At 40.2% G+C, this 26552-nt stretch overlaps 1 pseudogene; it reads right to left on the bottom strand.

The window, feature by feature from the left end:
- Nucleotides 1-16970: 16970 nt before the first annotated feature.
- Nucleotides 16971-18368, bottom strand: LOC138093278 (hemoglobin subunit epsilon-2-like; annotated as a pseudogene).
- Nucleotides 18369-26552: the final 8184 nt, after the last annotated feature.

The following is a 26552-nucleotide window of genomic DNA, read 5'->3' as shown; positions in this document are numbered from 1 at the left end:
ACATTTGATTTGACCTTTAGTTTTGAGTTTTAATTGATTAAACTGAAATCTCTGTTAGCTTTATCATGTTTTATTTTTTATTGTTTTTTAATTTATATTTATTTATTTTAATTGGAGGCTAATTACTTTACAATATTGTATTGGTTTTGCCATACATCAACATGAATCTGCCACAGGTGTACATGTGTTCCCAATCCTGAACCCCCCCTCCCACCTTCCTCCCCATCCCATCCCTCTGGGTCATCCCAGTGCACCAGCCCCAAGCATCCTGTATCCTGCATCGAACCTGGACTAGCAATTCATTTCTTATATGATATTATACATGTTTCGGTGCCATTCTCCCAAATCATCCCATCCTCTCCCTCTCCCACAGAGTCCAAAACACTGCTCTATTTGTACTCTTTAAAAGTCCTATTTCACATCTCTGATATCAGAGGTCAGGCATATGTGAGTGAAAGGACTTCTTCTGGAAAACTTTGGACATATCTTTTCAGGAAGTCTGTGTTATGGAAAACTCACAGAACTTACTAAATAATAGCATAGTCTATTCCTATATTTTCTTGTAAAGAAGCCAAATTGTCAGGGCTACAATTTTGCTGTCTTGACTGACAGAAATGAACATGTACTTAGACTTCCCCTATCATTTTCTGTTTTCAGAGATTATTTCCCTAATTCATTAGCTTTGAATTAATTATTTTTAAATATTTGATCTATAATATTATATTAGTTTCAGGTATACAACATAGTGATTCAGTATTTTTAAAGACTATGCACCATTTAAAGTTGCAATAAATTATTGACTATGTTTTCTGTTCTGCATAATATATCCTTGTTGCTAATCTATTTTGTACATGGTAATTCTTATCTTTTAATCCCCTACCCCTATCCTGACCTTCCCTCTCCTCTCTCCCCATGGGTAACCACTAGTTTGTTCTCTATATCTGTGAGTTTGTTTCTGCTTTGTTATATTAATTTGTGTTGCTTTTTATGTTCCACATATAAGTCACAATAAACAGGATTTTGTTTTTCTTTGTCTGACATTTCACCAAGCATAATATCCTACAGGTTCATCCAAGTTGTTACAACTGGCAAAATTCCATTCTTTTTCATACCTGAGTAGTATTCCAGTATATATATATGTGTGTGTGTGTGTGTGTGTGTGTGTATACACAAATAATTCTACTGTATCTTCTTTTTTAAGTCTTCCTTTGCCACGAATGGCCTATGACCCCCTCTGTTGTACTGACTGCTGCAGCCACCATCATGCAAGTCTCAGGGCAAGAGTTGTTGTCTTTCACCATTGCTGCTGCTGCTACTGCTGCTAAGTAGCTTCAGTCTACTTGGTATGATTAAAGAGTGAAACAGGTTTTTCTTTCTATTACCATAACTCTGCAAGGACAAGGCTGCAAGTTATTATAAGACAATCAAAAGTCAGGCAAAAATAAGGAAGGGTGAATAGTTATAGAAGTAGGGTGATGTTCAGAGCCTAAAGTGCAAATCCAGGCCGCTACTAAAAAGTTTCTGGAATGCTTCTTAGGCCCACTACTGTCTTCACCATCATGAGCTTTCTTGGACGCTGTGAAGGGATCCACAGCATGTCTGCCCTACTTTGTTTCCAGCCCCACTGAGCATTGAACATACACACACAAGCACACACTCATACAAGTCCACAGAGAGGGAAATAAACAGGTTTTTGTTGTTGTTGTTTTTTCCCCTTTATTCCAGTCTGGCAAGGTCACCTAATTCCTAATGTTCTATACCAGGATGGGCCTACTCTGAGTATAATTAAGTGGGTAAATATTGACTTTCTTCAAGAGAATCATGACATTCATCCAGAGATGTGTGGTTACATCATTTAGTTCAAAAATTTCACTCAACTAGAATTCTTTTGTACATGCTTTGATGTTCAGTTTTAATTACCCAAGTAAAATATTTCACCAAACTCATCTGTATTTTTCTGGGTAAGGTAGCTGTTTATTCGATTATTTTCCATTAGTTTATGACAAGATAAAGCAGTTATTATTTACGCTTCTTTCCCAGATGTACAATATCTTATTTACCTCAGTTTTAGCATTGTTTCAAAAATAAAGTAAAATAAAATAAAATGAAGTAAATTCTTCTTGAAGAGCAGAACTCATAAAAACAGAGGTCATAAACAGAATAGTTTAGAAATGGTGCAATTTAACTCATGTTTTAAAAGGTCATTTTTTTCTGAAAACAGTAATATAGCAATAACTTTGATAAAATATATCCTAATTATTAGAGGACAGTTAATGTCTCAGTTTATCAATGGCATATTAATATTTCCTCCACTGGGCTCAGGTTTTAATTCATTCAGAATTAGCTTTTATTTACCTCAAAAGTGGGGTATGGTATTGATTTATCAAGAACAAAGGGGCAGTCTTTCTCAAGTGAAATTTGAAGCTGTATGTCTGGAAAGGCAGAATCATGGCTTCAGACTGGGCACCCTTGACAAATATATAAGGCATTAATTCCCAAAGCCAACTTTGAGGGCACTTAAGCGTCTGCCTGGAATGCGGGAGGCCCGGGCTGAGTCCCTGGGTTGGGAAGATTCCCTGGAGAAGGAAATGGCAACCCACTCCAGTACACTTGCCTGGAGAATCCCACGGAGGGAGGAGCCTGGTAGGCTACAGTCCATGGGGTCGCAAAGAGTCGGACACGACTGAGCGACTTTGCTTTACTTTACTCTCTGAGGCTTAAGAGATGGAAAATCTAGAATAGCATCCTAAATTCCCATGACATTCAATTGGCTGATTTTAAAATGAAAATCAATGCATGACATTACTTACTTCTCGCTCTCTCTCCTCTCCTTTCTCCCCTCTCCTCTTCTTCCCTCCCTTTCTCTCACTCTGACTCTTGTGTCTCCCTCTCTCTCACTGTCCTTCTCTCCTTGTCTCTGGTCTCTTTCCATCTTTCTTTCTCCTACATATACACTATCTGCATTAACACATACTGAACATGATCTATGAAGCAACATGATAGGCTGGAACTAGAAGTAACTTGGGTACATTATCAAGTAAAATCAAATATTAAGGAATTAATTTTACTCTTAGACTTTTACAGAAGCTCCACTTTAACAAGGAATGAAAACATATAACAAGCTGCCAAGTCTCTTTCCATCCTTTGACTTCCTCACTCCCAACATAGAGACACCAACACCAGCAATACAGCAACAGTTTGAACTTGATCCAAATTTCACCCCAGTGATGTTCTCATGAATTCTACAGTATTGGGATTTTAAGTCCCAACTTCTTGTCTAGATTCATTGGCCAGTTCCAAAGGTAAAGGAATAAAAGAGAGTATAGTAAGTTCTTTAGATATTCTACAGTTTTTTATGAACATTTAGAAAGAAGAAGGGTACTTTGCTTTCTCATTCCAAATTGTGAAACACACAGTCTCTCTTATCCTCTTTAAAATCTTTTGAAAATGTCTAATTCTTATGATGACTTTTCTGTGCTCAGGAGTGTGAAAGGAAACTTCCTAAGATTTTCCTCAGATACCTCTGATTCTGGGATGTGACCCTGTGGTTATTAAACATAGTGTTGGGATGTGAAGGATTCTTGTTGCCTACTATGTATAAAAACATGAGAAGAAACAAATAAATATTTAAAACTTCATTTGCCTTCAGACAGTTCTAAATACAGTGGTGAAACAGTAGACTTTAATCCATTGTCTATAACCTGGTAGTAAGATAGAATTATTCTGAATATACATTTTATAGAAGGAAACAACATATTCTGTTTCAGATAGTCAAGTCTAAATTTAATCAACAGGTGTGTGATATAGATTTAAAGAAATGCATGCAAGTTAGAAGGTTCTAGAAGTCCTTCCAATTTTACATAATAAAAAAATTAATTTCACAAGGGATAGTTAGTTAGGGAGTTTGGGATGGACAAGTACACACTGCTATCTTTAAAATAGATAAATGACAAGGTCTTACTGAATAGCACTGGAAAGTTGATCAATGATATGTGCCAGCCTGGATGGGAGGGATTTTGGGGAAGAATGGAAACATGTATATATATATGGTCTAGTCTCTTTGCTGTGTACTTGAAACTATCACAACAGTTTTAATTGGATATACTCCATATTAAATAAAGAGTTGAAAAGTTTTTAAAAGTATTACCTATAATCAGAAAGCAAGTATCTAATCAGCGATCTACCTTCCTGTGTGCTTCCTCATTGTATATCGTAGCACTAACACCAAAGAAACACTATGCAATAGTGTATTTTTCAGATTGTCCTCTACCCCCAGGAGTTTTGGGACAAGAAATAATTGTTCATTCATTGATTACTTCACTTAATAAACATACACTTATACACTTACTGTCTATGGAGGATCTGCTATATAAGACATGGTAATCATGTAGGATAGTACAAAAGGCAGAAACCCTTATACAGCACACAGCTGTATAGCTAGACAGGAAGAAATGTGAAAAGTTTGAAGTGGGAGGGTTTGGAAGAAATTTCTTAGGCAATACTGGAAATTTCACTGATGCCAAGGTTCACTGTTATATGACACTGAACTTTAACTGAACTGGGAGGTTGAGGTTAATTTTGGAGGTGTTTTGGGGCAAGTGCAACAGGGAGATTATACATTAGAATGGGAACACCTGATGTAACAGCTTTGTTGCCTAAATCGTGCAGGCAAGAGAAGTATGAAAAAAGGAAATGTTAGTAACAGTTTCTTGAGCAATCATTATGTCTCTGATTGAGCATATTATTTCTTCAGTAATTAGTGGTTATGGATCAGAGTGTTATCTTGAAGTTTCTGTCTAGATTTGAAGTTTCCCATGAGCTCCTGTAATGCTAGTATCCTCACTATATTTTAAACCTTCTTATAGTTCTTACACTTTGCGACAGGAATGTCATCCAATATTGACTGTGTGTGGTCCCCTTACTTTCCTCATTTCCCTTGTTCTCTCTGCATAAGACACAAAGGCTCTCTATCTGTAGACCCTCAGGGACTTTCCCATATCCTTCAGTTCAGTTCAGTTCAGTCGCTCAGTTGTGTCCAACTCTTTGCAACCCCATGAATCGCAGCATGCCAGGCCTCCCTGTTCATTACCATCTCCCGGAGTTCACTCAGACTCACATCCATCGAGTCCATGATGCCATCCAGCCATCTCATCCTCAGTCATCCCCTTCTTCTCCTGCCCCCAGTCCCTCCCAGCATCAGAGTTTTTTCCAATGAGTCAACTCATATCCTTAGCAGAAAGAAGAAGAAGAAAAAAAAAAAAAAAAGAGTAAAATGAATCAGGAAATTGAGCTGAAAGTTCTTTATTAGGAAGAAGTCATATCATTGAGGGTGGACATTATTTCCCCAAGTTCAAAAGATAAAATCTGGAAAAATACTGGGACTTTTATGACAATCTAGTGTTTAAGACTTGGTCTAATGCAGGGGGTGAGAGTTCTATTTCTGTTCAGGGAGCTAAGATCCGACATGCCTTGTGGACTAAAAACCTGAACATAAAAACAACAGAAACAATATTGTAACTCAAAAATGACTTTAAATTTTTTGAATTGTTAAAAAATAGAAGAATGTAGGGAAATAGGATCTTCCAGATGAAAGTTTTAATTTTTAGGTAGATTGATAAGGAGTCCAGGGTAGTCAAGGGGTCTGGAGATCTGGAGAAGGAGAAAAGGACACACTATTTTTTTCAACATTACATTGTCTTAGTCACATAAGAAATTTTTTCCTAAACTTTGAGTTGTTTTGACAATAGTCTTGAAGATTAGCTTTCTTTAAGACCAGAGCTAATATGGAATGAAGCAGGGCAAAGGCTAATAGAATTTTGCCAAAAGAACGCACTGGTCATAGCAAACACCCTCTTCCAACAACACAAGAGAAGACTCTAAGCATGGACATCACCATATGGTAAATGCTGAAAATAGACTGATTATATTCTTCGCAGCCAAAAATGGAGAAGCTCTATACACTCAGCAAAAAGAAGGCGGGGAGCTGACTGTGGCTCAGTATGACCTAAATCAAATCCCTTAGGATTATACAGTGGAAGTGAGATATAGATTTAAGGGACTAGATGTGATAGACAGAGTGCCTGATGAACTATGGAATGAGGTTCATGACATTGTACAGGAGACAGGGATCAAGACCATCTCCATGGAAAAGGAATGCAAAAAAGCAAAATGGCTGTCTGGGGAGGCCTTACAAATAGCTGTGAAAAGAAGAGAAGCAAAAAGTAAAGGAGATAAGGAAAGATATAAGCATCTGAATGCAGAAACCAAAGAATAGCAAGGAGAGATAAAAAAAAAAGCCTTCCTCAGTGATCGATGCAAAGAAATAGAGGAAAACAACAGAATGGGAAAGACGAGAGATCTCTTCAAGAAAATTAGAGATACAAAGGAATATTTTGTGCAAAGATGGGCTCGATGAAAGACAGAAATGGTATAGACCTAACAGAGCAGAAGATATTAAGAAGAGATGGCAAGAATACACAGAAGAATGGTAAAAAAAAGATCTTCATGACCCAGATAATCACGATGGTATGATCACTTATCTAGAGCCAGACATCCTGGAATGTGAAGTCAAGTGGGCCTTAGAAAGCATCACTATGAACAAAGCTAGTGGAGGTGATGGAATTCCAGTGGAGCTATTTTAAATCCTGAAAGATGATGCTGTGAAAGTGCTGCACTCAATATGCCAGCAAATTTGGAAAACTCAGCAGTGGCCACAGGACTGGAAAAGGTCAGTTTTCATTCCAATTCCAAAGAAAGGAAAAAAAAAAAAAAAAGAAAGGCAATGCCAAAGAATGCTCAAAGTACTGCACAATTGCACTCATCTCACATGCTAGTAAAGTAATGCTCAAAATTCTCCAAGCCAGGCTTCAACAATACATGAACCGTGAACTTCCTGATGTTCAAGTTGATTTTAGAAAAGGCAGAGGAACCTGAGATCAAATTGCCAACATCCACTGGATCATTGAAAAAGCAAGAGAGTTCCAGAAAAACATATATTTTACTATGCCAAAGCCTTTGACTGTGTGGATCACAATAAACTGTGTAAAATTCTGAAAGAGATGGGAATACCAGAGCACCTGACCTGCCTCTTGAGAAACCTATATGCAGGTCAGGAAGCAACAGTTAGAACTGGACATGGAACAACAGACAGGTTTCAAATAGGAAAAGGAGTACATCAAGGCTGTATATTGTCACCCTGTTTATTCAACTTCTATGCAGAGTACATCATGAGAAACGCTGGGCTGGAAGAAGCACAAATTGGAATCAAGATTGCTGGGAGAAATATCAATAGCCTCAGATATGCAGATGACACCACCCTTATGGCAGAAAGTGAAGAACTGAAAATCCTCTTGATGAAAGTGAAAGAGGAGAGTGAAAAAGTTGGCTTAAATCTCAACATTCAGAAAACGAAGATCATGGCATCTGGTCTCATCGCTTCATGGGAAATAGATGGGGAAACAGTGGAAACAGTGTCAGACTTCATTTTTGGGGGCTCCAAAATCACTGCAGATGGTGACTGCAGCCATGAAATTAAAAGACGCTTACTCCTTGGAAGAAAAGTTATGACCAACCTAGATAGCATCAAAAGCAGAGACATTACTTTGCCAACAAAGGTCCATTAGTCAAGGCTATGGTTTTTCCAGTAGTCATGTATGGATGTGAGAGGTGGACTGTGAAGAAAGCTGAGCGCTGAAGAATTGATGCTTTTGAACTGTGGTATTGGAGAAGACTCTTGAGAGTCCCTTGGGCTGCAAGGAGATCCAATCAGTCCATTCTAAAGGAGATCAGCCCTGGGTCTTCTTTGGAAGGAATGATGCTAAAGCTGAAACTCCAGTACTTCGGCCACCTCATGTGAAGAGTTGACTCATTGGAAAAGACTCTGATGCTGGGAGAGATTGGGGACAGGAGAAGAAGAGGACAACAGGATGAGATGGCTGGATGGCATCACTGACTCGATGGGCGTGAGTCTGAGTGAACTCCGGGAGTTCGTGATGGACAGAGAGGCCTGGCGTGCTGTGATTCATGGGTTTGCAAAGAGTCGGACAGGGCTGAGCTACTGAACTGAACTTAACTGAACTGAACTGAATGATTAAACAAAAAAACAATTCTTCTTGCTCATGGGTATGTTTTTCTTTAAGCTTTGTACTAATGATTATATAAAAACAATGGATGTTGCTTGAAGACATGGTTCTCCTTCTTAAGAACCTTCTGACTAATACTGTTAGCTCAAGATTTAGGGAGAGGGTTTGATAAGACCTTTCTATTGTTAGTAACGAATTGAAAAATTATATAAGGTCTTTATAAGACTAGCTAGTGGGGCATTCTCCTGTTCCCCTTCTGATATCTATGTCAGAAGATTTCTCTGTCTCTTTTTCACTGTATTAAAACTGGGAGAATGGCACTGAAACATGTATGATATCATATAAGAAACAAATCGCCAGTCTAGATTCGATCCAGGATACAGGATGCTTGGGGCTGGTGCACTGGGATGACCCAGAGAGATGGTATGGGGAGGGAGGTGGGAAGGGAGTTCAGGATTGGGAGCACATGTACACCCGTGGTGGATTCATGTTGATGTATGGCAAAACCAATACAGTATTGTAAAGTAAAATAAAGTAAAATTAAATTAAAAAAAAAAAAAAAAAAACAAAACTGCCACACAAAAGCTCTGAGTGACCAAGTTTTGTCTCTGGGGCCAGATTGAAACTGTCTGCTCTGGAAGCCAAAAATCTGACACCATTCAACATACGCTATCACAATGGTCATCAACTCAAAGAATTCAAATGGGAACTCTGTAATAACCTAGAGGGGTGGGAATGGGCCAGAGGTGAGAGGGAGATCCAGGTGGGAGGGGAAATATATACACCTATGGTTAATTCATTGGAGAAGGAAATGGCAACCCACTCCAGCATTCTTGCCTGGAGAATCCCATGGATGGAGAAGCTTGGTGGGCTACAGTCCTTGGGATCGCAAAGAGTCGGACACGACTGAGCGACTTCACTCACTCACTCATGGTTAATTCATATCAATGTATGATAGTAATCAAACCAATATTGTAAATCAATCATCAATCAGTTAAAAATAAATGTTCCTTTGGGGGCAACAAAATAGGACAGGATCTCAATGGTATTTGTAGGTGAGGGCATCAGCCACATCAGCCACCACCTTCTGATAGGCAGCCTGCAACTCTGGGGAATTTCTGGCCTAAGTTTCAAGCTAGTGTACTCACCAGTTTGTTGCCCAGGAGCTGTGTGGTAGAGATAAAAAGCAAGGACACTCTTAGCGGAGGCACCCAATTTGGACTTAGTATTTCAGTCTCATCCCAAGCTGTGCCCCTAGAATATAAGTAGAAAGATGGCTGAAGTGTAGCTGTTACTACTGATGTGAAGCCACCCATATCAGCCTGAATTTATACTTAGAGATGTTTCTCTCTTTCTGTCTTAATTCAAAACTTGTTATCATTTTTTTTGAACTATTTAAAGAAGCAAAACATCATTTTGTCTTCCTTACTTAGAAAGAGATAAGGGAAAATCATGAGACAAAATTTTTAAGTGACTTAGAAGAAAGTCTTAATACTCAAACACTTAAACACTCAAAATATTTAAATATAAAGAAGATACTGCAGAGAACAAACAGAGAAAAACAAGAATGAATGAGAGGAAATGATGCCTGGAAACAAAGAAGGTAAAATATTGCCCATAAATCGTCAAAGGACAAGTCTCCAAAATAGTCAAAGAACCTCTGAGTTGAAGGGTAGACAACCAGCAGCCTAGAGGGTGAAAACAGCACAAGGTCAGAGGGAGTCAGGATCTCTGGCAGATGCCTGCCAGAATCTCAGGCGATGGCTCTGTCCCCACTCGCCCAGCTGACATTCACTCTCCTTCAGCCCGCCTTGTAAGCTGAATACCTGCCTGCCTAGGGTATCTGGACCAACTTCAGCCACCCTCATCTTACTCCACGAGGCAATGACAGTAGCCTTCTCCTCAAGAGTCAGAAGTACCATGATGTGTCAAAAGCAGGTGTAAGCAGCAGGGGCCCTGGTCTTCCTTGTGAGCCCCATGAGCCTCCTGCCCTCTCTGCTTCTGAGAGTAGATTAGCCCAGGGCATAACACAAGTTCATTGGCTTGGGGGAATGTAAGATGCACTCCTCTTCCTCAGTGCCCTTCATCTGTGATTGGCTGATCCAGTGTGTCTAGATGCAGAAACTCTGCTCTCCCTGCTCTTATCTCTTAGCTTCATTTCCTTCATCCATCCATTGCCTCTACAAATATATTCCCAGTCTCATTTATGCATAAATATTTTAGTCTGATGTTGTGTAATGTATCTTACAGCTTAAACCTATGAATTACATTTTATCTATGAATTTAAAAAAATAAATTCATAGATAAGAAAACTAAGACTTAGAAAGCAAAAATTTTATCAAGTTGACTTTATATGGAGCTTCACTCTGTTTCTGGAAATATTTGTAAGAGGTTGAAATGGATAAATATTTGGTCATAGAGGTAACTTGCTTTCTTTCTCCTTGTGTAAATACTTTGGACCACAAAATTTGATTTTCATCCATCCTGTCATTGAAATAAAGCTCTATCAAGTTAATAAAAAATAATAAATATTGTCTTTCTAGCAGCTACTGAACTAGGTTTATGGAGCATGGATGATAATGGGAAAAATTTAATGAGAAATAAAAAAACATATACCTGATACTTATGATATGACTGTAGAGAAAATGCAAAGGAATTGCAATCAAGATTCATCTTATTCAGCTTGATAAAGTCTGACAGGATTTCTGGGAAAATACCAAGTGCAGAAATTTCCACATCTGCATCCCCAAGAAAAAAGTGAAAATGGACCCAGGAATGAACATTCAAATCAAATTTCATTCTTCTCAATTCAAATAATACTACAATGATATACAAATATATACCCACCAGCTCCCTGGAAAGAAGGAAGGAAGGAAGAAAAGAAGAAGAAAGGGAGGAAGGAAGGAGGAGGGATGGAAGAAGGGCCTAGGAGAAGGGAAAATAATGTAACAAAAGGGAAGGAAGAGGGAAAGAATATAAAGAACAAGAGAGCTTGACAATTCCAACATTTTGCAAACCTGTAGATAAAGAAAATTATTCATACTTTGCTAGTGATAACGTAAAACAGTATAATTGATTTTGAAAATATTTGATGGTGTTTACTGAAGCAGAGTTATGACCTAAATCAAATCCCTTATGATTATACAGTGGAAGTGAGAAATAGATTTAAGGGACTAGATGTGATAGACAGAGTGCCTGATGAACTATGGACTCAGGTTTGTGACATTGTACAGGAGACAGAAATCAAGAAAATCCCCATGGAAAATAAATTCAAAAAAGCAAAATGGCTGTCTGAGGAGGCCTTACAAATTGCTGTGAAGAGAAGAGAAGTGAAAAGCAAAGGAGAAAAGGAAAGATACAAGCATCTGAATGCAGAATTCCAAAGAATAGCAAGGAGAGATAAGACAGCCTTCCTCAGCAATCAATGCAAAGAAAAAGAGGAAAACAACAGAATGGGAAAGACAAGATCTCTTCAAGAAAATTAGAGATACCAAGGGTATATTTCATGCAAAGATGGGCTCGATAAAGGACAGAAATGGTATGGCCCTAACAGAAGCAGAAGATATTAAGAAGAGGTGGCAAAAATACACAGAAGAACTGAACAAAAAAGATCTTCATGACCAAGATAATCACAATGGTGTGATCACTCACCTAGAGCCAGACATCCTGGAATGTGAAGTCAAGTGGGCCTTAGAAAGCATCACTATGAACAAAGCTAGTGGAGGTGATGGAATTCCAGTTGAGCTATTTCAAATCCTGGAAGATGATGCAGTGAAAATGCTGCACTCAATATGCCAGCAAATTTGGAAAACTCAGCGGTGGCCACAGGACTGGAAAAGGTCAGTTTTCATTCCAATTCCAAAGGCAATGCCAAAGAATGCTCAAACTACTGCACAATTGCACTCATTTTACATGCTCATAAAGTAATGCTCAAAATTCTCCAAGCCAGGCTTCAGCAGTACATGAACCATGAACTTCCAGATGTTCAAACTGGCTTTAGATAAGGCAGAGGAACCAGAGGTCAAGTTGTCAACATCCACTGGATCATCAAAAAAGCAAGAGAGTTCCAGAAAAGCATCTATTTCTGCTTTATTGACTATGCCAAAGCCTTTGACTATGTGCATCACAATAAACTGTGGAAAATTCTGAAAGAGATGGGAATACCAGACCACCTGACCTGCGTCCTGAAAAACCTATATACAAGTCAAGCAGCATCAGTTAGAACTGGACAAGGAACAACAGACTGGTTCCAAAGAGGAAAAGGAGTACATCAAGGCTGTATATTGTCACTCTGCTTATTTAACTTCTATGCAGAGTACATCATGAGAAACATTGGGCTGGAAGAGGCACAAGCTGGAATCAAGCTTGCCGGGAGAAATATCAATAACCTCAGATATGCAGATGACACCACCCTTATGGCAGAAAGTGAAGAGGAACTAAAAAACCTGTTGATGAAAGTGAAAAAAGAGAGTGAAAAAGTTGACTTAAAGCTCAACATTCAGAAAACGAAGATCATGGCATCTGGTCCCATCACTTCATGGGAAATAGATGGGGAAACAGGGGAAACAGTGTCAGACTTTATTTTTTGGGGCTCCAAAATCACTGCAGATGGTGACTGCAGCCATGAAATTAAAAGACGCTTACTCCTTGGAAGAAAAATTATGACCAACCTAGATAGTATATTCAAAAGCAGAGATATTACTTTGCCAACAAAGGTCCGTCTAGTCAAGGCTATGGTTTTTCCAGTGGTCATGTATGGGTATGAGAGTTGCACCCTGATGAAAGCTGAGCATCGAAGAATTGATGCTTTTGAAGTGTGGTGTTGGAGAAGACTCTTGAGAGTCCCTTGGACTGCAAGGACATCCAACCAGTCCATTCTAAAGGAGATCAGTCCTGGGTGTTCATTGGAAGGAATGATGCTGAAGCTGAAACTCCAGTACTTTGGCCATCTCATGCGAAGAGTTGACTCATGGAAAAGACCCTGATGCTGGGAGGGATTGGGGGCAGGAGGAGAAGGGAACGCCCGAGGATGAGATGGCTGGATGGCATCACTGACTCGATGGATGTTAGTTTGAGTGAACTCTGCGAGTTGATGATGGACAGGGAGGCCTGGCGTGCTGTGATTCATGGGGTCGCAAAGAGTCGGTCACGACAGAGTGACTGAACTAAAGTGAACTGAACTGAAGTAGAAGGTATGATCCAAGATGGACGGATCATGCTGGAGAGTTCTAACAAAAAGTGGTCCACTGGAGAAGGGAATGGCAAACCACTTCAGTATTCTTGCCTTGAGAGCCATATGAATAGTATGAAAAGGCAAAAAGGTATAGCACTGAAAGATGAACTTTCCAGGTCGGTAGGTGCCCAATATGCTACTGGAGATCAGTGGAGAAATAACTCCAGAAAGAATGAAGAGAGGGAGACAACGCAAAAACAATGCCCAGTTGTGGATGTGACTGGTGATGCAAGTTAAGTTCGATGCTGTAAAGAGCAATATTGCATAGGAACCTGGAATGTTAGGTCCATGAGTCAGGGGCAAATTGGAAGTGGTCAAACAGGAGATGACAAGAGTAAACACAGATATTTTAGGAATCAGTGAACTAAAATGGACTGGAAAGGGTGAATTTAACTCAAATGACCATTATGTCTACCACTGTGGACAAGAATCCCTTAGAAGAAATGGAGTAGCCATCATAGTTAACAGAAGAGTCTAAAATGCAGTAATTGGGTGCAATCTCAAAAATGACAGAGTGATCTCTGTTCGTTTCTAAGGCAAACCATTCAATATCCAAGTCTATGCCCCACCAGTAATGCTGAAGAAGCTGAAGTAGAATGATTCTATGAAGACCTACAAGACCTTCTGGAACTAACACCCAAAAAAGATGTCCTTTTCATTATAGGGGACTGGAATGTGAAAGTAGGAAGTCAAGAAACACCTGGAGTAACAGGCAAATTAGGCCTTGGAGTACAGAATGAAGCAGGGCAAAGGCTAATAGAGTTCTTCCAAGAGAATGCACTGGTCATAACAAACACTCTCTTCCAACAACATAAGAGAAGACTCTACACATGAACATTACTAGATGGTCAATACCAAAATCAGATTGATTATACTTTTTGAAGTCAAACATGGGAAGCCCTAGACAGTCAGTAAAAACAAGACAGGCAGTTGACTGTGGCACAGATCATGAAATCCTTATTGGCAAATTCAGACTTAAACTGAAGAAAGTAGGAAAAACCACTAGACCATTCAGGTATGACCTACATTAAATCCCTTATGATTATACAGTGGAAGGGAGAAATAGATTCAAGGGATTAGATGTGAGAGACATAGTGCCTGAAGAACTATGGACAAAGGTTTGTGACATTGTACAGAAGGCAGTGGTCAAGACCATTCCCATGAAAAAGAAATGCAAAAAGACAAGATGATTGTCTGAGGAGGCCTTACAAACAGCTGTGAAAAGAAGAGAAGTGAAAAAAACGGAGAAAAGGAAAGATATACCCATCTGAATGCAGAGTTCCAAAGAATAGCAAGGAGAGATAAGAAAGCCTTCCTCAGTGATCAATGCAAAGAAATAGAGGAAAACAATAGAATGGGAAAAGCTAGAGATTTCTTCAAGAAAATAAGAGATACAAAGGGAACATTTCATGCAAATATGGGCACAATAAAGGACAGCAATGGTATGGATCTAACAGAAGCAGAAAATATTAAGAAGTGGCAAGAATACAGAGAAGAACTGTACAAAAAAGGTCTTCATAATCCAGATAACCACCATGGTGTGGCCCCTCACCTAGAGCCAAACATCCTGGAATGGGCCTTAGGAAGCATCACTACAAACAAAACTAGTGGAGATGATGGAATTCCAACTGAGCTATTTCAAATCCTAAAAGATGATGCTGTAAAAATGCTGCACTCAACATGTCAGCAAATTTGGAAAACTCAGCAGTGGCCAGAGGACTGGAAAAGGTCAGTTTTCATTCCAATCCCTAAGAAAGACAATGCCAAAGAGTGTGAAAATGACTGCACAATTGCATTCATCTCACGCACTAGTAAAGTAATGCTCAAAATTCTCGAAGCCAGTCTTCAACAACACATGAATCATGAACTTCCAGATGTTCAAGCTTGGTTTATAAAAGGCAGGGGAACCAGAGATCAAACTGCCAACATCCGTTGGATCTTCAAAAAAGCAAAAGAGTTCAAGAAAAGCATCAATTTCTGCTTTATTGACTATGTCATAGCCTTTGACTGTGTGGATCACAACAAACTGGATAATTCTTAAGAAGATGAGAATACCAGAGCACCTGACCTCCCTCTTGAGAAACCTGTATACAGGTCAAGAAGCAACAGCTAGAACTGGACATGGAACAACAGATTGGTTCCAAATAAGGAAAGGAGTATGTCAAGGCTGTATATTGTCAGCCTGCTTATTTAACTTCTTTGCAGAGTGCACCATGAGAAACGCTGGACTGGATGAAGCACGAGCTGGAATCGAGATTGCCAGGAGAAATATCGATAACTTCAGATATGCAGATGACACCATCCTTACAGCAGAAATCAATGAGGAACTAAAGATCCTCCTGATGAAAGTGAAAGAGGAGAGTGAAAAAGTTGGCTTAAAACTCAATATTCAGAAAACTAAGATCATGGTATCTGGTCCCATCACTTCACGGCAAATAGATGGGGAAACAGTGAAAACAGTGTCAGACTTTATTTTGTGGGGCTCCAAAATCACTGGAGATGGTGACTGCAGCCATGAAATTGAAAGATGCTTACTCCTTGGAAGAAAAGCTATGACCAACATAGACAGCATATTAAAAAGCAGTGATATTACTTTGCCAACAAAGATCCCTTTAGTCAAAGCTATGGTTTTTCTGACTCTTTGCCACCCCATAGACTGCAGTCTGTCAGGCTGTTTTGTCCATGGGATTCTCCAGGCGAGAACACTGGAGTGGGTTGCCATTTCCTTCTCCTTTGGACCCTCTAGCAGATTCTATAATTTTATATTACCCCACTGTTCTTAATTTATCTTCTTTGAATTGGATCTGACATGATGGATCTTGAATTTGTCATTTTTTCTCATAAATGGCCTTTGTCTCTACCAAAGGCTTGATAGAATTAAAAATGTTTCCCAGGTCACAGAGCTCCCAAATAATATATCATTAGTACCATGGCATGGCATACCCTTCAGTGTCTTTGCCTGGAGAATCCCATGGACAGGTTATATATATAATCTGGCAGGTTACAGTCCATGGGGTGGAAAAGAGTCAGACATGACTGAAGCAACTAAGCACGCCCCATTGAAGATGCAAGGAAAAAGTTGAGAGCAGAGCTGGGTGTCTAAAATACCATCTTCATTGCACCTATAGCTATTAAAAATATGACTCATATTAAATAAAAGTAGTCCAGAAAGAGCTCTATCCAGCATTTATACAAATAACAGACTATACAGGTCCCTTACTTTGTGTCCTAACAGCTCACTATTAACAATCATTTTGCATCTCTCGGGAGTAACTCCATTTCTTTCCTTTTTCTAAAGATCTTCTCTGTTTCAGGAGCTTAATTTCCCCTCCTAGGATTAACTACCCACTGAAGTCACTTTTACAGAATCTTATTAGGGTTCCTTCTATAACCTCCCCAAACTCTCAATTTCCAATATTCCCAGTTCCAATAAGAATTTTTTTTTCTTTTTTCTTTTCTTTTTTTTGCTGAATCAACTTATAAAATATAAAAACAAAGAGAAAATACAAAGATATTTGTTAGAGACCCTGACTTTTATTTCATTTGCATTATATTGGAGTTATGTCTGGAATCAGAGCTCTCTCCCTCTGTTTTCAGGAGATGAACTGCTGGGACACTGGGCCCTCAGATAGGCACCAACATGGTAGGCCAGGCAACTAGTGGTACTTGTGGGCCAGAGCATTAGCCACAGCGTTGGTCAGGTTTTGCTAGGCAGCCTGCATCTGCTGGGTAAATTCCTTGCTGAAGTGTGTTGCCAAGACAATCAATATCATGTTGCCTAGGAGCTGGGAATAAAAAGACAGTACATAATGAAGAGAAGGTCTCAGGCTGCCCTTCCAGCAAATAGATGCCACATCCATTTCCTTCTTCGTAAGAGGGTGAGCAGGTTTCATGGCCATGTTCCCACAAAAGTGCATCATTAGAGAGCTGGCATTGGCTTCAGTGACTCCCAGCCTGAACCCCCACTGTGTTATATCCTTCTCCCATTTTCTCTGTCAACGTCCAAGCCTGAGCATTGCTATGGATTCCTTCTCTCCTTTTTTTAAAAAAGTAAAATTATAGTGCTGAAAGGGGACTTGATATACATATTGTGTCTTCAGATATTACATACATTCAGATTGTTTGGACATCCATTTGACAAGGAATCCAACACCTTGTATACAAAAACATTTCATCATTGCTAGAGACAAAGAAGGAGGCCTAAATCATGAAAAGTTGCTCTTATTTTGCCCTGTTTAGTTCTGGTTCAAAACTCAAAAATCATAAAGAAATGTATTTATCAATTTTCATAGAAAATTTCAGTTATCAAAGGCAAGATATTCTTTTGCTTGGCTCAATTTGTGTTCTCCAGGCCAAAACACATAGCTCAAGTTTGGTTAGTGTTCTTCACATTTTTTATTTTCTCAGAATTATTAGATGACCAGTGACCTCCACTAGTCATAGAATAATTACCTGGTCTTACCTTTGACCTCTGGAACAACCTACCAAGATCAAGCCTTTCTCTGAAATATTACCTCCAAAAAATACTTCGATAGCTTAAGTTAGTGTTCTCATTATAACCACAGCACAGAAACCTGGATGAAAGAACAAAGCACAGGCATGCCCAGAACTCACCCTGAAGTTCTCGGGATCCACGTGCAACTTGTCACAGTGCAGCTCACTTAGATCTGCAAAGGTGCCCTTGAGGTCATCCATGTGCTTAATGGCATTTCCAAAGGAGTTCAGCACCTTCCTGCTGTGGGCCTTGACCTTGGGGTTGCCCATTATGGCAGACTTGGTGCATAAGTTACCAAAACTGTCACAGAACCTCTGGGTCCATGGGCAGAAGATCGGGAGCCTATGGGATGATCATAGTCACAGAACAGATGAGAAGTCAGAGTATGTAAGAAACCTAACCAGTCCCTCTTTTCTGGAACACTTTCTGCATTTCTACACCCTGTCTTACCTGTGTCCAGTGCTCGCCTTGCCAGGCTCTCACCGCCGACCACCTCCACATTCACTTTGGCCCACAGATTAGCAACAGCAGCCTTCTCCTAGGTAGTAAAATGCACCATGGTGTCTGAGAGCTTACTGGTGATCCTAATGGGCCAGAAGCAAGTCTGTGCCACTGATTCACTGCATGGCCTTTTATTCCTCATCTGCTGTCCCCAGGCCCTTCCTTCCCCAAATAAAATGAGACTATTGGTCAAAGGTAGGTGGTCACTGCCAGGGGTGGGATTTGGGCAAGCGAGGGTCAGCAAGATGGACATCTGTGTCTCTGATAGTGTCAGTGGCTCTATCAGGGCTATTCTGCTGTGTTCTCCCCTTACCCTCTACTGTGCAATTCATATCTCAAGGTCCCCGCCTCCCTTCCTGAAGTGATCAGTAGACTGACCATGAAGCATAGCTAGACTTAGGAAGAGCAACATTTAGAACTCTGTTGAGCATTGTGTCGAGTGTTTATAAGACACTGTTCTGCTGTTTGGCCAGCATATATTAGTAGGAGAAGCCACAGCTCTTCCTGGGTTACCAATGCTTCTAAAGCTTATATGGGGCTCATACTTTTATAGATGACACCACCCTTATGGCAGAAAGTGAAGAGGAACTAAAAAGCCTCTTGATGAAGGTGAAAGAGGAGAGTGAAAAAATTGTCTTAAAGCTCAACATTCAGAAAATGAAGATCATGGCATCTGGTACCATCACTTCATGGGAAATAGATGGGGAAACAGTGGAAACAGTGTCAGACGTTATTTTTTTGGGCTCCAAAATCACTGCAGATGGTGACTGCAACCATGAAATTAAAAGATGCTTACTCCTTGGAAGAAAAGTTATGACCAACCTAGATAGCATATTCAAAAGCAGAGGCATTGCTGTGCTGACTAAGGTCTGTCTAGTCAAGTCTATGGTTTTTCCAGCAGTAATGTATGGATGTGAGAGTTGGACTGTGAAGAAGGCTGAGCACCGAAGAATTGATGATTTTGAAGTGTGGTGTTGGAGAAGACTGTTGAGAGTCCCTTGGACTGCAAGGAGATCCAACCAGCCATTCTGAAGGAGATCAGCCCTGGGTGTTCTTTGGAAGGAATGAGGCTAAAGCTGAAGCTCCAGTACTTTGGCCACCCCATGAGAAGAGTTGACTCATTGGAAAAGATCCTGATGCTGGGAGGGATTGGGGGCAGGAGGAGAAGGGGACGCCCGAGGATGAGATGGCTGGATGGCATCACTGACTCGATGGACATGAGTCTGAGTGAACTCAGGGAGTTGGTAATGGACAGGGAGGCCTGGTGTGCTGTGATTCATGGGGTTGCAAAGAGTTGGACAGGACTGAGCAACTGAACTGAACTGAACTGAACCAAATAAAAATGATCCCAATCCAGCATCAGTTTAGAAACACAATAGGTAAGAACTTCGTAAAATGTAGAGAAGAATTGAACATCAGCCCTTTGTTACTAAGTTCTATCAGTAATATGTGTACTTGTCTGAATAATTTTTTTCACTCTGATTATATGGAAAGTGTCTCTGGCCAGTAGATGTATCTATGCATCCATATCAGAGGATACACTATTGAATGTTGGGGAATAAGTGCTTCTGTGTTTAATGAAGAGAGTATTAGAATTCTCCTTGGCAATGGCTCTGGATGAACTGAGTTGTCTCATGTACTGGGTCCACACTCCTAACTGAGTGTGATTTCTCTTCACATCTAATCATTCAAAGGCAACCTTCACTGACAGTACTCTACACACCACTGCCACTGTGATTTAAGGTACTTTGTTCTCATGCATCCAAATAAGCATGTACAAGATTGGGAAAAGCACATTTCTAGTGGAAGAGGGAATGATTCATTTTATTTCAGAATTTGTTGCTCCCACATTTTGACGTCCAGAAAGCTAGGTTATTTCTCCCTGACATCACTCTTACAAATATATGTACATATAATAAAAATAATTTTCATGTGTATTTACAGAGGGACCCTAAAATTTAGAGTTCAACCCAATGTGTTATATTGATAGCCAAATTTCGACTATTAGAAAAATAAATCCTTTCTGTCTCTTTGATATAATGAAACACTTTTATCGATTCAACCTGAAAAGACTTAAATGTAACATGTGGATAAAAATTTCTGTTTCTGGAAGCTGGTTTACCATGACAGAGTGGATAATCTGTGAGCACTGATTTATGTGAGCACTTCGGTACAAAGATACAAAGAACACAGTTTGGATTGCTGTCAAAAGGATTTGCTTCAAGAAAAGTGATCAGAGAAATAAGAGAAAGAAGAGGAAACTATGAACACAGCCAGGAATCTCTCTCACACTCACCTGGGGTGTGTCTGGCCTGCAGGGTTGGCTCTGGGTACTTTCTATCTCTAGCCCTGATGCCCATCTTCAGTGGAGTATGTACCCCCTGCAAGGCCGCAGACTCAGGGGCTTCTGCAGCTCTGAATGTTGGGGAATAACTGCTCATCTTTTCAGCAAAGCAGGCAATGATTTGGAAGTTACTTCTAATTCCTGATTTTCTCTTACACTTTTTAGACAGTTCCTCTCTCTGAGCAGTTTACAAAGGTCTCTCTTCCTTGAAATGCTGTAGCCAGCCTGCTCATGTGTGTCTCCATACGTGCAATGTAACAATCAATTTAACATCCCCTCCCTGGTGGTCTAGTGGCTAAGATTCCTGACAACCAATACAGGAGCCCCAGATTCCATCGCTGGTCAGGGAACTAGATCTTACATGCCATATTTAAAGTTCCTGCATGCTGCAAAGTCGAAGATCCTGCCTGTCACAGCTAAGACCTGGTACAGCCAAATAAATAAATAAAAATAAATATTAAAAAAAAAAAAAAGCCCTGAAGAAAAAAAAAAAAAAAAAAGCCTTCCTAGGCAGCTCTCTTCACTTAAACCAGACAGTTCTTTAGTAAAGCCCATGAACAATTCTTTGAAGTTAACTTTGAAAAGAGGGTATCCCCTGCTCTGATCTTCACCCTACCCATCCGAATCTCTCTTCACAAGTGCTGGGACAAGCCAGCTGCTTTTAGAAAATGTGTTCTTAGAATGGAATGACATCCTTACTTGGACATTGCCATCTTAAGACCTGGGCTAATTTTCCTATAAAGAATCTCCACTTTGGTACTCTACCTCCATTCAGAACCTTTGTATTCACTTAAGCCTTTTTTGAGACCCACTTAATCATCTGATCCTGAGGCGTTCTTGTCCCCTGATACCCTTCCCCTCCCACCTGAATGCTCCTATATCTTTAACTGGAAAAACTCATGAGTATGTATTTATCCCAAGTGTATGTCTCAACCACATCCCTTTGGTGCTCTGTTTTAAATTTTCCTGCAGAAATTTCTACTTCATTCAAAAACTGAATGGTGAGCCTCCCCAGTCCCCCCAACCCCCAAATACAGTTCAACATAGAATCCCTAAGGTTTTCACATATTTAAAAGCACATGAGAAAAGCAGACCTGAGGACAATTACCCTGAGAACTCTTAGCGGAGCATTACTGCTACTGCTACTCTTGTTGTTGCTGTTATTATTATTATTAATTCAAAAAAGCTTTTCCTTGGTGACACTGCACTACCGGGCAGGACCCTCAGTGATACTTGTGGGCCAGGGTGCTCACCAGTCCAATCACTGTCGTCTTCCAGGCAGCCTGCACTGGGGGGTTAATTCTGTATCAAAGTGATTTGCTAGACAATCGCTAGCACAATTTCCAGGAGCTGCGGAGGTGGAAAGAGATAGGCACAGTGAGCAGAGAGTTCCAGGCTGGCCTCTCTGCTCCCATTTTGAACCGAATGATATTAACTTCCTGCAAAGCCTGGGGCCTTGCCTTGTCTCTAAGCACAGCTAATTTGTTCCCCTTACTAGACTAGGACTTGACCTAGCACCAGCAACTTCACGTTTTGCGGGCATAAAAATAAACACTCATAGCTTTATTATTGTACTCACTCCAGCCCACGTGTTCCAGCTGTTTTCCTCCCTCAGGGACACTTCATCCCACTTCTGGATTTATAGGATGCAAACTTGAAATGGCTGTCTAGAAACAATTCTGTACAAGTGCTCAGCCAATGTATGAATGTGCTGTATGCTTAGTCAGTCATGTCCGATCGCATGAACTGCAGTCTGCCAGGCTCCTCCCTCCATGGGGATTCTCCAGGCAAGAATGCTGAAGTGGGTTGCCAGGCCATCCTTCAGGGGAGCTTCCCAACCCAGGGACGGAACCCAGGTCTCCCTCATTGAGGGTGGATTCTTTACCATCTGAGCTACCAGGGAAGCCCTAATGTATGAATAGCCTTAGCAATGTACTTGTGAACTCTAAGTTCTTTCCTTATACAGAGCCAGCATATGCTGTATAGACATTTCTCCTTGGCACTTTTTTTTTTCTGCCTCCAGGAGAGGAAAAGTGAAAAATAACAAAGGCACAGTTCCTTTCATACAATTATACTTTCCAGTAGACACTTTCCTCATCCCTATATAGGTTTCTTCTAAAAGTAAACAAAGTCCAAAAAAACCCCTCTAGCCTTCTGAGGGCAGTCTTTAGTCCCGATTGCATTCTTCTTGGCCTTAATTCAGCCTTCTGGAGTTTCTTTCCTTTCAACATCATTACTGCCAAAAGTTTCACTTCTCACAGCTATTCTTATTTCCTTACCATCCCTCTGTTTTTGGACTCATCTCTTCTCTTTCCTCTCGACCTGTCTTGCTGATTTCTCAAATTCAGGCTTTGAATTTTCCATTTCCTCAGAAAATGATCTTTTATTTCCACCAAAGCTCAATCAGTTTCAATAATGATAACTATCCTTATAGCTAAATATTTTTTTAAAAAGCATTATTATTAGAGACAAAAGATCACATATATTTATGAATACATATACACATATAATACAGATAGATAGAGCTTATAGATAACATAAATACTACTGCCAAAAGATAGAAGTTATAGATATAGTCAATTATTTTTAGAGAAAGAGATAAAGAGAGCTTATGTTCCAATTAGTGAACTAAAGATGTGAGATATATTAATGTATTTAATTCTCTAAAAAAATGAACTTAGATAAACATGATTGCTGAATGAGAGCTTAAGATATTAAGTGATGCATCTCAAATTGTAGAGGTAGCAGGATGCTCAAATTCAAACCAAAGCAGCAGATTCTAAGGTCTTAGAGCTGGCTCCCCATTAGTACAAATGACAACACCGGGGAAAGGCCAAGAAAGGGTCCTTGACTGTACTCTGAGAAACACATTCCATCAGAACAGCTGATCAAACATTATGTTTCTTACATTAAATAAAATTAGCTATAATGTTTTTTCAAACTTTCATTCCCATGGATACTTAAATGTACATTTGATAACTATTTGTTGCATGACTTTGTGTTATAATTGATCTATGTACTGGAGATTTAAGATACAAAGAACCTAATTTGGGGGTGGAAGATAGAGAAAATGAATAAGTAAACCCATCAACAAGTAATTTCAGCTATTATCATTTGTTATGAAGGAAATTAATATCTGGACATAATGAGCTGCTGCTGCTGCTGCTAAGTCACATCAGTCATGTCCAACTCTGTGAAACCCCAGAGATGGCAGCCCACCAGGCTCCCCATCCCTGGGATTCTCCAGGCAGGAACACTGGAGTGGGTTGCCATTTCCTTCTCCAATGCAGGAAAGTGGAAAGTGAAAGTGAAGTCACTCAGTCATGTCTGGGTCTTTGTGACCCCATGGACTGCAGCCCACCAGGCTCCTCCGCCCATGGGATTTTCCAGGCAAGAGTACTGGAGTGGGTCGCCAGTGCCTTCTCCAGGACATAATGAGAGAGGGACACAATCATATCAGAAATAAGTCTCTCTAAGAAGGTCATAGTCGAGGCAGCCCAGAATGAAAAGAAGGAATCTGTCAGCTGAGAGTATTAGGATAGAGGTCTTGAAGGTTGCGATAGTGGCTCCAAATCTCTAAGGAAGGTAAAACAAACGTATGGTATGCTAGAGATATGAGTGATGGGGTGGTTGATATGTAAATAGTAAAAGTAAGAATGGCAGAAAATACTATTGTAGAGAAAGCATTAACCTAATAACTTAGAACTTCTCCTCGGTGATAGCGAATAAGAAGTCATTATAGGATTTTAAACCTGGTAATGACAATCTCTAAAGCCTCTGGCTCTTAGTTAGATTAACATTCCCAGATAAATGTATTATAACATTATTTTTCTCAGCTGACTCTTAAGGTCTATCAACAATAATTAGACACCTTTTCATCTATTAAAAATTTGAGCCATCTAGACCTGAATATATGCATATATGTTTGTGTGTGTGTAAATTGTGTTTTTGTTTTCAGTTCAATTGCCCTGAGCTGGCAAAATCCAGATCTAAACTTAGAACATTAAGGGAGGAAGAATGTATCTTCTGTTTGCTCCCTCACCATCACCATCCCTGACCCCTTGATATTCAGAGTAAGAATAATAGTTGAGAGGCAAGAAGGATGAAAAAGAGATCAATTGACTTAAAAAGTAATTTGCTCTCATTTGTTGACTGACTGGATGAGGTTTCATGCCACATAGAGTCTTTCTTTACTCTAGGGAAGGGAAGGGAAAGTTGCTCAGTCGTGTCCGACTCTTTGCAACCCCATGGACTGTAGCCTACCAGGCTTCTCCGTCCATGGGATTTTCCAGGCAAGAGTACTGGAGTGGACTGCCATTTCCTTCTCCAGGGGATCTTCCCGACCCAGGGATCAAACCCAGGTCTCCCGCATTGTAGGCAGACGCTTTACCCACTGAGCCATCAGGGAAGCCCTTCTTTACTCTTTTTAGGGACATATTAAGAGGCAATGGGGAACTTTCTTGGTGGTCCTGTGGATAGGAATCCTCCTTACAATGCAGGGGACATGGAATCAATCTCTAGCTGGGCAACTAGGATCCCACAGGCTGTGGGGCAACTAAACCCAGAGATGTAACTACTGAGCTCAAATGATGCAACAAAGATCTTCCAACCATTACTAAGATCCAATGCACTCAAATAAATAAATAGGCAAGGGAGCACAGACAGACCAGTGTGTTGACAGTCTGCAAAAATGTAATCACTGGTCTTTTAGCCGCACTGTGAAGACAAAAGGCCAAATTCAAAGGTAATTCACAGAACATATTGACTCATTTGAAAATACCGTGATGCCCAGAAAGATTGAAGGCAGGAAGAGAAGGGGACCACAGAGGATGAGATGGTCAGATGGCATCACTGACTCAATGCACATGAGTTTGAGTAAACTCCAGGAGTTGGTGATGAACAGGAAGTCCTGGTGTGCTGCAGTCCATGGGGTCACAAAGAGTCAGACACAACTGAATGACTGAACTGAACTAAACTGATTATAATTAATGTATGGAAGTAATGAAATGAATGCCTCATAGAGTTAAATTTGCCAGTCCTCAAGAGGACAATTTGACTCAAAGCCTGGAGCTCATGATTCCCTGAGCAATCTGGCAGTGATGCCCTCAAGAATAATTCAGTTAATGCTTCTCTGACATGAAGCCCCCAGGTCATTGCAGGTTTCTTCCTGTTAGAGCCAGGCTGTGAGTTTTCTCAACTGCTGCCACCCTCTTTCTTCTCATCCACCCCAGTCAATCAGAAAATATGTCCTCTTTACTCTCTCCTTCCTCATCCTTCACGTTTTGCAGACCTCCTTGATCTTCTTCCAGGGCTTCCCTGGAGGTCAGTGCTAAAGAATCTGCCTGCCAAGCAGGAGATGAAAGTTCCATCACTGGGTCAGGAAGATCCCCTGGAGAGGAAATGGCAATGAGCTCTAGCATTCTTGCCAGGAAAATCCCACGGATAGAAGAGCCTGGTGGGCTATAGTCCATACAGTCACAAAAAGTCAGACACAAATAAACACACTGCTCTTCTTGGATTGAGGCCATTATATCTATCCTCCTCAATTAGCATCCATGTCTAGTCTCTGAAATTTTCAATTCATTTTGTGTGAGTTAAGCATATGATTTGCCCCCTCCAAATCCTACTCCTTGAGTCATTTAAAGTTCTAAGAATATTCATTGCTTACTCTTACTACTATCAAGGTAATAACTTTTATTTTTATCTTCAAAACCTTATATTATCTAGTCTTTCCTAATCCTCTACCTATGTCTTACTCTCTCTTCCACTTCCAGAGAGCCATTTTCATGCACATTGCCAAGCTCTGGCTGGCTAATTTTAAACTATGAGACCTAGTTAGTATCTTATCTCCTACATGAAGTCTTAGTCATGCCCCTGTTCATCTGAATTCATACACTA

Source organism: Capricornis sumatraensis, chromosome 16 (genome assembly GCF_032405125.1).
Source record: "Capricornis sumatraensis isolate serow.1 chromosome 16, serow.2, whole genome shotgun sequence".
Lineage (NCBI taxonomy): Eukaryota > Metazoa > Chordata > Mammalia > Artiodactyla > Bovidae > Capricornis > Capricornis sumatraensis.
The sequence above is the reverse complement of the archived record's forward strand: the minus strand, read 5'-3'. Positions and strand labels throughout refer to the sequence as shown.